The 12,321-nt window shown below is 46.1% G+C and overlaps 1 pseudogene; it reads right to left on the bottom strand.

Moving 5' to 3' along the window:
* Positions 1-6,362: 6,362 nt before the first annotated feature.
* LOC131402122 (methyl-CpG-binding domain protein 3-like 1) lies at positions 6,363-7,200 on the bottom strand (annotated as a pseudogene).
* Positions 7,201-12,321: the final 5,121 nt, after the last annotated feature.

Genomic DNA, 12,321 nt, shown 5'->3' with positions numbered 1-12,321 from the left:
TGGGTCTGGAAAGAGAGGAGGGGGGAGGGGGCAGGGATACTAGGCAGGCTGTGGTTTTGATAGTTTCTCACTTGAACTTTCTCTGAAGCATTCCAGTCTATCTTGTCCAGGTTAACAAGCAGAGGGATCTGTTCAGCTAATGGGCAGCAGGGTGCCATGTTTGGGCAGGAGGCCCTGGTCATGGTACACAGTAGTGTTGGTTGGGCAGTTCCAGGAGGAGTTGCTAAGCTGGTGCCATCAGCAGGTCTCTGGCTTCCATGCACGTCCATCCTGCTGGATGTAGCTTCTTCCAAGCTGTTGCGGTGGGTTTAGCCCTCCGCCTAAACCTGTCCTCAGGAAGCCAGGTCCCTGCTGCTCCTTCTGTCTTCACCATGTCTCCAAGGGGAGGGGCCCCCTGCCTGTGCCAGGGACATGCATGGCAGAGGATTCCTATGGTACAGGTGGACAAACAGGCTGCTCATCCTTGGGCATGAACGGCTGGACCAGAGACAGATGTATGTGCTTTCGGGGACCCCCCGGACCCCTAGAGCAGTCACTCGAGTCAACAACAGGAGTCTCATCTGAGTGCCTGGTTGGCAATGACATATGCCCCCAGGGGCTTATGAGAAGCGTCTAGCAACTCATGGATTCTTAGTGGATCCTGCTGAAAGGACGTTAGGAGCTTCACGTAAATGAGGAAGCAAAGCGTCCTGTCACCACCTTCCCTGTGGATCAGAGGTGGCACATTGGGGGTTCAGTTCCTGAGTGGATAAAGAAAGAGTTCAGGTCAGGGGAATGTTCTGAGGGGTTCCTTGGTGAGGAGAAGGCTTTGGCATGGCCTCTGGCCCAGCCTGGGGGCCAGACACTCGACGAGACTGGGGCAGGCAGGAGCCATGCAACCAGACTCCCAAGACACCCCATTCTCTCCACTGCTCGGCCCAGGACCAAGCTGTGAGAGCTCAGAGGACAGGACTGTTGTTAGTGGTGGGGCTGCGGGTTAGGTGAGGATGTGGGAACAGGGCATCTGGCTGAGAGGGGCAAGCGGCCTCTCTTCTTTGGGCCCCTGAGCAACTCACTGCCCCTGTTTGGGCCTCTGTCTCCTCATCAGGGAAGGGAGGGATGGTGATTGTGTGGTGCAGGCCTCACACGGTGATGATGAGTTAAGAGGGAGGATAGGACTGTGGGAGATTTCTGCCTGCTCCACCTGGAGCGGTGAGGGCGAGTACAATGATGACAGTCATGTGACACTGAGTCCTCAGGAGTACCTGTGAGGTAGCTGGAGTTCTCACACCTTTCATATGAGAAAAGAGGCTCGGGGAGGCCACACCGAAAACCCAAGCTCACACCCAGAGTGAAAGTTGGAGCTGGGCTTGTTCTAGAATCACAACACCTTGGAGGATGTATTGGCATTGGTACCAGTTGACTCGAGTCAGATGTCCAGGTTCGGAGGCCAGTGGTGCTGGAGAGAAATGTGGTGAGGGGACTATGGCCTTACTGACACTCTCCTCGACACTGGCAGGAGGGGCCCTCCACGTTTGCCCCCCCGCAGATCAGCCCCCATAGAGTGCAGGAGAAGCAGCAGCAGCAGGTGAGTGTGCCTGTGGGGGAGGGGCTCTGCCCTCCCAGCTGGAGGCCTCAAATCAAGAGAGGACAGCCCTTCCTCTTGCTGCCACAGTGCATGAATTCCCCAGTAGAAGTGACCAGGAGGAGGGCCTGGGAGACCTGGTGCAGAATTATTGTTGTGGGGAGGGCCAGGGACCGCATACCCTGTGATTTGCCAGAAGCCAGCCCTGGGAGGTGAGGAGGAGGAGTGTGGTGTTCGTGGGGTGTGAAGGGAGGAGGAATTGAGGGGTGGCTACTAAGGGTCCTAGGATGCTCCCCGTGGGAACCCTGGGGTGCGCCAGGAGGCTGAGGGTGAGGACTTTTCAGGAGAGGGTCTGCAGGGTCCCGACTTGAGAGCAAGGGCTCATCCCACCCACACTCTGATGTCACAGAGTGTCATCCCCTAGATTGGCACTTTCCTTGGTCACCTGCTGTTGCTGCACCTGCTGATGGGTGATAATCTCCAGGTGGGTGCACCTGAGGACCAGGCATTGAGGACCAGGATCCTGAGCCTTGGGATGTGGGAGCCCCTGAACTGAGCTCTGAACTCTCAGCACTTGGCACATCTCTCCTGAGAGCCTCACAGCTGCCTCTGGGAGCTGGGACATCAGACACATCTTAGGGATGAGAGAACAGTGGTTGCACCTGAGACACCCAGTCTGGTTCCCCATGCTGGGGAAGCTCAGAGCTGCCTGATGGCACAGCTGCGTCAGGTTTTATCTGAGCTGGATTCAGCCTCTCGCTCCCATGCTGCCCGTAGAGGGAGAGAGGATTCGGGCCCCTCCAAGTCAGGCAACACATAAGTGGCTGAGCAATCCCCTCTGCCTGAGGCCTCAGCCTCCAAGTCTGTCATCAGAGAGGGTTGTGCTGCCAGGTCCCTTAGCCTCTCCTCCATGTCCTCCTTCTCTGGAGCTCAGAGCCAGGCCTAGGTCCAAGTCCTGTTTTCTCTGCATGCCCGGCCCCCACTGGTGACCTGGCAGTAGTGCAACTTGAGAAGGTGTGGGCCTAGGGGGCTAGTCAGGCTAGGGGGCTCTGTCTGATGGACTCTGGCAGTCTGCCTTCCAGGGGAATGAGATCAACCTGAGAAGAGGACTGAAGTGAACATCTGCCGCACCCCCTTCATGGGAGGGGAAGGAGGAGGAATTCAGAGACCCTCTGGGCAGAACAGTCCTTTGCTCCAGCCCCTGTATCTTACATTGAGTGGAAGAGTTTGATAACAGAGAAGTGGGAGACACGTCCAGTTGGCAGGTGGGTTGAGGGGAGGATGGCATCAAGGAAAAAGTCCTGGAGGAGGCACTGCTTATTCCCATTCTGAGAACAGGTAAAACCTGCTAGGAACTGGAGGGAAGGAGGATTCTCAGGACTGCTCCTCGCCCCACCCTTGACACCCGACAAGGCCCATGCAGCATCCCTCACCCAGGCCCTAACTGCAGCCTCTCGTTCCCTCTAGTCCCAGGAATACCTAGTCATGAGGGAGATCCTGCTGCTCCAGGTGGCCACAAAGAATTACAACATAGAGCCCGAGGAGCGATTTGGGGCCTGGTTCCAGGACATGGAGCTGCTCAACGAGAATGATAGGTGAGGCAGGGCAGGAGTTGGGTGAGGGCAGGGGTGGACTCTCCCTGTTGGGCAGTCCAGAGATCCTGTCTCCATGGCCCTCCACTCAGCCCCAGGCCTTATTGCATGGCAACCTCTGGGACATCCAGACTCCAGCTGCTGGGCAGGCAGTGGGGGGACATGTGAGCTGTGGTTTCTCTTAGGTTCACAGGAGCCTCTCTGTCCTGGAGCTACAGCCTGTCCTGCCAGCTGGACCTCCAGACCTAGGGGGCCAGCAGAATACTCAAGGTCAAGAAGAACCCGCCATCTTCAAGTTCAGGGGTGAGTGTGTGTCTGGGCCGGGGTGACTGACTCCTAGGGGTTCAGTAAGGCTTCGGGCTAAGCATGGCCTTGGGTAGTCCAACAGCTGGCAATGGGATCCCAGCTCCACTACTGAGCAGTCCTGTGATTGGGGTGACTCTCTTCAGCTTCCTGAGACTCCGTTTCCCTCTCTGTGAAATATGTGATACTAAATGATGGTTCTTGTGGCAGGGACAAATGGGGTACTGGTGGCTGACAGCACTGAGCACAGGGTCTGGAGCACCCAGTGCAGTGGGGACAGGGTGGGGGCCATGATTCTTCCAGGCCACCAAGATAACCCGACTCTTCTACTCAGTCTCCAGGCCCCAACACTGAGCCCCGTACCAGTGACCGATCACAGCCCTATCCTCAGCAACGGGGACACAGCTGGGAGGTTTTCCATGCACCGGGCCAGCTCCTAGCTCCTGACGGGAAGGGGAGCATTGTAAGCTGATTCCTGCGACCCCTGACGCCCAAGAGAGAGGGCACACTCACGCCTCAGCTCCCTGACATCTCTACCCCAGCAACTATTCACCCACTGGGGAGGCACAGAAGTTATTTGTTGTAAACAATAAATGCAGTATTTGAATATTATATTAAAGTCCTGTTCCCTTTATGGTCTGGGAGTTGTGGTGTGGATCTCTCGCTTTCTGTAGGCATGTAAGTGAGACGCTGAATCTCACATTTCTCCTTGAATCCCGAACTCTTCCGGGTCATCAGCTTATTGTACGTGTGACAAGGGAAAGGGCCAGCCCCTTCCCTGGGGACACCCCCAACTTCCGCTAATTCCGAAGACCAGTTCATTTCAGTATCATTCAGCTCCTCCAGGAGCAGACGTGTCCCCCTGCCTGTTCTCTTGGGATTTAAATGTTGAAGGTACTTTCACAGGCAGAGCAACAACCACTGAAATGTGGGTGTCTTTAAGACAGCACTACCCAGGACCATGTCGTGCCACAGGCAGAGGCTGCCTTTCTACATTCTTGAGGAACAGGGAACGTTTTCTGCTTCTCTTGTTGAGATTTCTTTTGACTAAATTTTAGGAACTTGTAGTTTTCTAGTTCAATCTCTGGAATTGCATCAGCTCTAAGTGGAGAAAACAATGTAAAAAGATCAAAACGTGCACTTGGAGAGGACAAGGCCCAAGGAAGCTCATTTGCAAATGGACTAAAGGCAGGAAGGACCTAGCTCCTGAGGCCCCTCTAGGGGCTCCCTGTTCACCCCTGACCGGGATTTGAATCCTGCTGTGATCCTTGTCCAAGACTCTGAATTCCTTTTCCTGCTTGTTTTGTATCCAGGAGGAAAGATTTGTGACGCAGCTTTTAAGGCTACTGCTGGGCCTCCTTCCATAAACATGACTGCTCCCTGTCAACTAGGATTTTCAGCACCCCTGCCTTCCTTAAGCAATTCCCTTTAGGGCAGAAATTCCCTAGAAGGTCCCAAGCCTCCTCTCTGGCTTGGCCAGAGGATCCCCGGTGAGCTCTACTTTGACGGTATAAGGGACCATAATCCTGGCCAGTGAGTGACCCCACACTGTCCCTTGCTGTCCAAGGTGACATCTGAGCCCATGTCATTCTTAGGTCCATGATCTTGGACAATCCTCCAGTTTACACACTAAGTGTTGGTGTTACCAACTCGTCCAAATGGGGCTATTGGGCCCGAGCCCATAAACTGTGTCACCCCTGGGTGGTTGTGGTTTTTTCCCCAATCCTGTGCTGTGGTTACATTACCACAACCGCCTGGGGTGTGAAGACTGTTTGGAACTTTGAAAGATGAGGTATGACAGGGGTGTGGGGGGCTCCATCAGGGAATGCCACGGAACTGATGGTCCGTGGACGTGCATGAACACAGCCTTACCAATTACAATACTGAAATGCTTCCCATCTGGTGGTGAACAGACACTGCTTTGAGCTCACACGGAGAACCCACCTCATGACTAGGAGATTTCAAATGGTTACCAAGTGGCATGTTGAACATCATCACTTGGAAACACCCTGTAAGACAAGAGACAGATGAATCGCTTGGCACTTGTGAGGTATCCCCTCCTTTCTGATGGCTGCAAGAGTCACCCAGACACACAGGCTGCACTCTGCCAGGGAAGCCTTGTCATAACAGCCAGAATTTGAGGATGAAATCTGGTTCCCGTCATCTCAAGACCTTCCTGACATGGCACAGCCACCCAGGATAGTGATTTGGTAATGGAAATACTGGGAAGGCCGTACTTACCCTCCAAAGAGAAAGAGAAGTGCCAACAGTGAAAGCTTGATCCCTCAAATAGACAATTAAATCCCAACAAGCAGTGGTTTCTTTCAGGATTACTGATCCTGAAAAGATCTCTTTCAGTAATAGCACGATCCCCCAACTGCCATGTCCATTTTCATGTATCACATTTCCAACACATATGCATCTAAAAACCTGTGGGAAATCTGGTATTTCCTTAGATGCAACTCTGAATTGGCATGCAACAGAGAACAGAAAAATGGAGACCTAGAAGTAAATATCTAATTTGAGAACATAGACACAAAAGTGATTTGAAATAATATTTTGGAATCTATTGGAAAATTACACAAATAGAATAATCCACTTTATGTAGGTTTTACTGTGACTGTGATGGGAAAAGCTGAATCATCCCGTGACGTTGATAACTGGCTGCTGACTTTAAAGTACAAATAAATATTGTACATAGTAAAGGAAAATGAGAAAACAGCATGAAAAAGGAAGATCTTTCTCTCCTTACCTGAAACTCAACCTCTCACCTCAGAAAGAAACCGCTATCTCTATTTTCTATGTCACGCAGCAGAGTTTAATAAAAGAAAAGTATTGGTATATTTTAAAACTTCAAGAGCTCAAAGCAAGGAAACATTAGGGACACAGCCATGAGACCTCACTGAGGTGCCTGCTCCATTTCATCTGCTGTCAGGACGGCCTTCTTGGCCCCTCACTTTCTCTGCCTCGCTAGCAAGTCTGTCCGCCATCAGTGCTATCACCAGTCTCGCTCCTGTGCTCTTCACTGCCCTTTCCTCCTTCCTGATACCTTCTTCATTCGTCAGAAATTGTTGGCAGTCGAGCTGTGGAATGCCCATATCAGCTCCTGGAATCATCTCTGCCAAATCTTAAGACCAGCAGGAGTGCTCAAGGGACCTGGAATGCAGACCACCTGCGAGCACACCTGGCAGGGATTCACCTGTGTGACTAGGTGCTAGTTTTTGCAATGCTTTGGCAAGATTGAAAGGACTTACGAATTGTCCTCCACTGCTGCAGGCCCGGAGTACTTGCGGTCTCTCGGCCCAGCACACTTGGTGGGGCTGATCCAAGGAACCCTCCCAGAGACCCGTCATTGCCAGGCTGTGATGGGATTCTAGTCACCGTCCTCTTGAATATGTCCCTGGACATCCTCAAAGGGATGGAGATGCTTAAACCAGGCTTTGGTTTGGACTGGTTTTCACAGTTATGCTGCTTCCTCTGCGAAGACGTGACTGTCATCCTTCTTATCATCCTTCTTTTCCTCTTACCCTACAAAAACCAATCATGAAAGTGGGTCAAATGATAAAAGAAGCCTGTCTTTTTAGGACAATTATCCTGGCTGTTTTGTACTTCCACCCCCCCCATATCCTCTGAGGATAGATCTGACCTGTGTCCTGGGATGTCATCAGGCAGATTTGCATCAAGAGCAGAAAGCTCAAGGTCAAAATTCAAGGTTACTCTAGATGATTTCTCCCCCTCCATCCTGTTAACAACCCCTCCTTGTTTGAGTGTGATTCTATTCTCTTCTTGTCCTTGTCTCTCTCAACCGCACAAGTCCTGGCACTCCCACTCAGGACAGTCATTCCCCAGTCCTTTACTAAAACCCAAATCTTACCATTTCTGTGTTTTCTGTCTACTCATTTGTTTAATCCATTGACCACTTGGTGTTCATAGAGGTTAAATCAATAGTGATATTATCCACCACCCCCTGTTAACGACTTCCTCCAATCACCCAGATGTTCACATAATCCTAGTGGTTATGTTCAAAAGTAAATAATTCAGAAAACATATTCACCCACCACAAATTCCTGATCTCTAATATTTTTATTCAAACAATCATACAGTAGATACCTGTCCCTCAAGATCAGAAGTAATGCCAGATCACCAATCCTCACCTTAATTTCCTCCTACACCTATCTAATCCTGGATTCCATGGACTACGATCACAATAATTTCCTTGGAAATATAAAAAATTCCTTACCACTCATTTATTTTGTAAACCTCCAAACCCAGAAGATCCCAATTATCTGCCATGCCGCAGCTACTGCTGGTCTTATAACAAGCTGAAGAAAAAGCACGAAACATGACCTTTTGGTACCGCTGTAAACACAAAACCGTCTGCATCAACTGGGAAGCACTCATAACGCCTGGAAATTTTGTTCTCCTTTTTTTCTGTTGGCTCAATAACAAAAAGACAAATAAACTTAAAATATGGGCAAGAGACCACAATAGACTTTGTCTAATGAAGACATACAAGTGGCCAATAGGTGTATGGAAAGTTGTTTGGTATCGTCAACCATCAGGGAATGCAAATCAAAACCACAATGAGGTATCACTTCACACTTAAGATGGCGATTATCAAAAAAACTAAAGATGACAAATATTGTTGAAGATGTGGAGAAAAGGAAACCTTTTGTGAATGTAAACTAGTACAGACATTATGCAAAACAGTATGGGGGTTCCTCCAAAAAAGAAAACTAGCATATGATCCACCAATCCCACTTCTGGTGTATACCCACAGGAATTGAAGTCAAGGTCTCAAAGAGATACCTGTACTCCAATGTTCATTGCAGCTAATTCACAATAGCTAAGATATGGAAGTAACCTAAACGTCATTGATGGATGAATGGATAAAGAAATGGAATATTCATCAACCTTGAAAAAAGAAGGAATTCCTGCCATTTTTGACAACAAGAGGGACCTAGAAGATATTATGCTAAGTGAAATAAGGCAGAAAGAGAAAGACAAATACTTATATGTGGAATGTAAAATTGTCAAACTCATACAAGCAGAGGTTAGAATGGTGGTTGCCAGGGGCTGGAGGGACGGGGAAATGGGGAGCTCATTATCAAAGGATACAAAGTTTCAGTTATCAAGATAAATCAGTTCTGGAGATGTAGGATATGGCGTAGTGCGTTCAGCTAACAAAACTCTATTGCATACGTCACATTTGCTACTTGAGTAGATACTAAGAGTTCTTACCACAGAATGATAGTAATAAAGGAGGTGAGAGAAAACTTTGGAAGGTGATGAATATGTTTGTGGTCTTGATGGTGATGACAGTCTCAAGGGTGTATACTTATGTCCAAATTCATCAAGCTGTATATAGAAAAGTATGACACCATCGTTGATTCTTCTGCACCTTGAAATATGCCATGTCCTCATCACAAGAGAAAAATATTTGTAACTCTGTATGGACGGATGTTAACTGGACATATTGTGGTGATCATTTCAATATATACTCAAACATTGAATCATTACGTTGTACCCATGAAACTGATATAATGTTGTATGTCAACTTTACCTCAATAAAAAAAACCACAACAGACAAAACCATTTGAATATTGTAAATGAGTTCAATGAATCCCTGAAAGTGCCCCATTCCCATATGAGAGTTAAAGGAAGCAGAGAGGATGAAGCAAATGGAAGAAAGTTGTATAAAACAGTATTCAAATTAAAATCATTTAAGTTGCTATCAGCTCCTTGTGGCAAAGTTCTGTGCACGCTAATCATCTTTCACATTTTTCCTGGAAATCATACTTTCAAATCCAACCCATAACAGTTTCATCTTATGATCTAATAAGACAATTTCAACTTAATAAATAAAACCAACAGCATCCCTTATGTATGAATAAATTTAATGAACTTTACAGAAAAAAGAGCATATTTGCACAATCTCAATAAAGGAAACAGAAGAACTGAAAGATGATCAAGTCTCATTCAAGCTTATCTTTGAAAGTCAGTAAGACCAGGTTATCTTTTCAAGGATATGTGTAGAGCTGTCAGCCTTGGAAGATAGAAATAGTGGCCTCCTCTGGAGCAAAGGGCAAGCTTGCTTACTGCCCAGTATAATAAAATTAACACCCTCCCAGGGCAAAGGTTAGCAGAGAGCTCGCCCGTTATCAAAGATTTGAGTTCCTTAGGCTATGAGATCTTGCAACCCTCTGCATGTCACCTGGCCCACTGTGTATCACCCTGTAGGAAGTGAGATTTAGTGAACCGGTGCAGATGATGATACTCTGGCTACTGCTATTGCTGTGTCATTGAGTCCTTTGTCTCTGACCCGTGGGTCTCGTGTCTTTTGTCAGCATCTGCTAAACCTTTGTAGGCTAACTTATTAGCTTGCAGGTAAGGTAAAGTATCAGACCTTTCACACTTCCCGACAAGCCCTTAAAGTAACTAGTAGTCTTAGGAACAGAGAGATATCCAGAACAATATGCATGGATGGTCTTCATAGAAGACTTCATGCAACAAAAACTTTAATAAGTCTCTCTAATATCCTTTATTTCTACCCCAATTAGAAGGAGAGGCACCAAACTATTACAGACCTAGGGCTTGTGCAAGCCACCTTTGCTCCAGAGGAGGCCACTATTTCTATCTTCCAAGGCTGACAGCTCTACACACATCCTTGAAAAGAGAACCTGGTCTTACTGACTTTCAAAATAAGCTTGAATGAGATTTGATCATCATTCAGTTCTTCTGTTTCCTTTATTGAGATTGTGCAAATATGCTCTTTTCTCTGTGAAGTTCACTAACTTTATTCATACATAAGGGATGCTGTTGGTTTTATTTATTAAGTTAAAATTGTCTTATTAGAGGAAATGATGAAACTGTTATGGGTTGGATCTGAAAGAATGATTTCCTGGAGACCTAGTGACCAGAAACTTCCCATGGGGAGCAAAGACAGATGGGCATCTTTCCAAAATGGACTCATATGCCTCCCTATCATCCAAAAGACAGTACATTATCTTAATTTATGATGATTTGAGTCATTAAAATCTTGTGATGGGCCAAAGATACACTTCTAAGAGGAATGAGGCACATAGCAGTTGTAAGCAGATTAACACGCTTGGTGAATATCAAACGCCGATCTAAACGCAGTGTTCTAATCAATTATAAGGTACAACAAATTTAATAAGGTCAATTAAATGATATTTAATGGTATCCTTGATTATTACTCTGCAATAATGAACAAGAAACTCATGTAGATAACTACAATTGGTCTTACTTTAAAATATGGTAGTCAGGACTGTTTGAGATAAACTGGAGATAAGGAAGGGGAGAAATAGATAAAAGTTAGCAGCTCTGAAGCCACTGTCAAGAGCCCTGGATCTACATGTAACTCAGGAGATCGAGGCAGACGGCTGTGTACCTCGATCCTCCTGCACTGTGGTTCTTAGGGATCTCACGGAGCTGAAGCAGCTTCCTGAATCGTGTTTACACGTCCATGTGTACAATACCCCTGACCATGGGTATGAACCACCATTCAATCATCCCTTACACCCCCCCCAATTAACAATTAGATTTCAAAATCATTGTATCATTATATGATCATTTATTCCTCAAACCTGCGGCATGCCGAGCTAAAAGAAAATTAAATTTCAATGGTTTCTTTTCTTTGAAGGACCAAGATGTTCTTTCACACTTGGAATGCGGGTTAGAAGATAAATCCATCAAATCAATGGAAACAACTTAAGAAATGGAGAGAGGGATACTTCATTCATATATACACAGTTTGCACTGTGGCAAAACTAGAGTTATATTTTTAAAAATTAGAATTTTTTGAAATTTTATAGATATTAAAGACTTTGTTCTGCTTATACTCCCTTTGGTTTACCAAACCAAACTCACTCTTTAATGGGTGTTTCTAGCATTGAGTGCTAATAACTGCAGCTTTTTTAAATTCTTATTTTTCCCAGCTCAAAGACCAAGGGCAGAGGTCATAAAGAGGTCAAGTCTAATCTACCTACAGATGTGGCAGGATCAACTATGGATGTTCAGCCAAACACTGCCAGCAGAACCACATCTCTTCACCCATAGGTGAGTTTTTACAAGTAATGACAGGGCCTTAAGGATATCAAAGGAAATTCTTTATTAAGAACCAAAGTTATAGATTCCTATCTTGGGTTCATTACTTTGAATTTTTGAACCAAATCATAAATGTCGATTGGACCATGTTCAATTCTACTATCTTTAGAAGACACAGCCTATAGCTTAAGAGAAATAGATGCAACACCAATATCTTACACTCTCTGAAGCACAACTGAGATCACCTGGAGTTAGAAGTTTTCAAGACAAGAAAAAGTCATCCTTCATTTGAACAGAAAGAGTAGAGGCTATTCAAAGATTCAACTATAAATAGTTAACATGACTTGTTAGAATGTGATGGAGCAAGCATAATACCTTCTAAGTTTCATGATTTTTCTCCAGAATACTGAGAAGAATGACCTTGAAGTGCAGCTTCCTCATACATGTCGTTATTCAGTGATAAAATTAATTTCCCTATAAAATAATTACCATAAAATTGTTACAAATATATCATAGTCTCTGACTAAAAAGAAACAAAGCAAATTGAGCAGTTGAAAGCAGTGTAATAAATTCCACACAAGGATCTTATAGCAGCATTATCTATAATAGTGAAAGTGTATGTAATCCCTTTGCTATCAAAGAAGATATAAGCAGATCATGGTATGCCTATTCTTTGGAATACCTCTAAAACTTCTAAAAAGGTAAGTTAGAATGATGTGCACTGATAAGGAGAGAGGTCTATGATATGTGGTTTGGGAAACAACAAATTGAAAAACGATGTAGTTATGTAATTTA

This window comes from Diceros bicornis (assembly GCF_020826845.1).
Source record: "Diceros bicornis minor isolate mBicDic1 chromosome 30 unlocalized genomic scaffold, mDicBic1.mat.cur SUPER_30_unloc_2, whole genome shotgun sequence".
Lineage (NCBI taxonomy): Eukaryota > Metazoa > Chordata > Mammalia > Perissodactyla > Rhinocerotidae > Diceros > Diceros bicornis.
The sequence above is the reverse complement of the archived record's forward strand: the minus strand, read 5'-3'. Positions and strand labels throughout refer to the sequence as shown.